This window comes from Orycteropus afer, unplaced genomic scaffold (genome assembly GCF_000298275.1).
Source record: "Orycteropus afer afer isolate SDZICR_OR568_19922 unplaced genomic scaffold, OryAfe1.0 scaffold00136, whole genome shotgun sequence".
Taxonomy (NCBI): Eukaryota; Metazoa; Chordata; class Mammalia; order Tubulidentata; family Orycteropodidae; genus Orycteropus; species Orycteropus afer.
In genome coordinates, this window is record NW_006921723.1 from 905,633 (window position 1) to 907,975 (window position 2,343).

At 45.0% G+C, this 2,343-nt stretch overlaps 1 protein-coding gene across 1 annotated transcript in view; it reads left to right on the forward strand.

The window, feature by feature from the left end:
* The window catches only part of NWD1 (NACHT and WD repeat domain containing 1), a 117,203-nt gene that overhangs the window by 40,723 nt on the left and 74,137 nt on the right, over positions 1-2,343 (forward strand).

Genomic DNA, 2,343 nt, shown 5'->3' on the forward strand with positions numbered 1-2,343 from the left:
GCCCTGGCTGGGACTTCCAATACAATGTTGAATAAAAGTGGCGATAGAAGGGATACTTGTCTGGTTCCTGTTTGCAAGAGGAGTGGAAACCCACTCATACCGTTAAGAAATATTGTTACCAGCTGTCATCAAGTTCCCTCCTGTCAGATCCCCACTCAAATGGCACCTTCTCTCTCTGAGAGCAGAAGTCCATGTGCTCCTCACCTCACCATTCTTCCTCATCTCATCACTCTCTTTCACACCACTCGTTTTATTTTCTTCCTAGCACTTGGCACAGCCCCATTTTTTTGTCCTTTGCTCCTGGTACATCCTGCCTGACTTCCCACACTAAAACATAGTGTTCTCTATCCCAAAGTCTCTATCCCAAATGTCTCACACAGAGATGACACTACACAAACACTTGTTGAGCAAATTTGCGGGCACTTTATAGAATCAGTTGGGCTCCATGAGGTGCAAATCATAAACAGCCTTATCTCTCTCTCTCCTGCTCTGAAATGACCACCATCTACTTGTTCTCCATTCCTGATAAAACCTCAGGCCAATTCTGTATTTTCCTGTCTGATACTCACAGGGATTACAAAGTCTACATCCAAACTTCAGTCGCTCATTGTTATGGATTGAACTGTGTCCCCTCAAAGTATTCACTGGAATCCCAACCCCTATCTGGAGTGGAGCCCTGGTGGTACAGTGGTGAAAGTATTTGGCTGCTAACCAAGAGATTAGAGGTTTGAACCCATCAGCCACTCTGTGGGAGAAAGATGAGGCAGTCTGCTTTCATAAGCGTTTACAGCCTTGGAAACCCTATGGGCAGTTCTACTCTGTCCCATAGGGTTGCTTGCTATGAGTTGGAGTGGACTGGATGGCAGTGGGTTTGTTTTTTGGTGTCTGGATGTGATCCTGTTTGGGAATAGAGTTTTCTTTGTTATATTCATGGAGCCTAAACCTAATCACTTCTGAGTTACAGAAAGGGCATATTAGATTCAGAGACAGGCACACATGGGGGAAGACAGACACCATGTGAGGATCGACTACACGCTGAGGAACCCAGGAACGGCTGGCACTAATGACAAGGTCCACATGGCCAAGACCCCGATTTAGACTTTCAGACTCCAGAGCTGTGAGACAGTAAATTTACATTCTTTAAACCACCTACTTGTGATATCTCTGTTACCGCAGAGCCAGGAAACAAAGATACTCACCCCCTTTCTCTGCCCCAGCCTTTCTCAGACCAGGAAATAAATGATAGGCCATAGTAGCATCATTAAGTAAATAGGCAGGTGAGGTTTTGGGTTATTTTCCTTGAGTCAACTACACCCTCCCTCTCTATGTGTCCCTAGACTTCTATGAGGTTGGAAGGGGGATGGTTCACTGTCCTGCAGTTGTGTGTGCAGAAGAAAAGATCCAAGAAGGTTTTACTCAATTGGTATAGAGTAAACGCCCAGCAACCGGGTGTTGGTGCCTGCTGGACCTGGACACTGTCTAAATGCTGATCCCCATGTGTGATGGATGTCGAGCTACTGGCTACATCTCTCTCTCTCTCTCTCGGCTTCCTGATGGACTTTTGGATTGTCCCCATCTTTTGGCTGTTGTGAATAATACTGCTGTGGATATTGGTATACAGGTTGCTGTTAGAGTCCCTGCTTTCAGTGCTTTGGGGTAGATAGCCAGGAGTGGAATTGCTGTGTTATATGATAATTCTTGGAGTTCCAGAATGGTGCAAATTGTTAAGTGTGCAATCACTAGCCAAATGACTAGTGATTAGAATCCACCAAGAAGTGCCTCAGGAGAGAGGCTTGGTGATCAGTTTCTGAAGAAGCTGCCGCTGAAAACCTGTGGGGAAGCTCCACTCTGACACACGTGGAGTCACCATGAGTCAGAACTGACCATACGGCAGCTGCCAACAACAACATGGTAATTTCATGTTAACTTACTGAGGAACCCAAAGTTTCCTTTTTTTTTTTTTTTCTTCAGTTGTAGTTTTTTAAACAAATTTTTTGAACTGTGATCTGGGTGAAAATTTACAGAGCAAATTCATTTTCCATACAGCCGTTCATACACATTTTGTTTCATGACATTGACCGCAATTCCCTGCAATGTAACAGCTTTCTTCCCACTTCCTCCCTATAGTTACCTGTTCCTTGTGTCCTTCTTTCCTATGCACTCCTGTCCTCTGAGCTATCTCCCTGTACAAATACTGCCCTCCTGCTCTCCCATGATTGACTATTCTAAGGATTGTACCTACCTGATGCAAATGTTCTCTCTATATGCCTGTCTATTGTTTGGCTGGAAGCCACGGGAGTGGGTTCAGTTCCAGATCTGAAAGGTAGCTAGGGGCCATAGTCT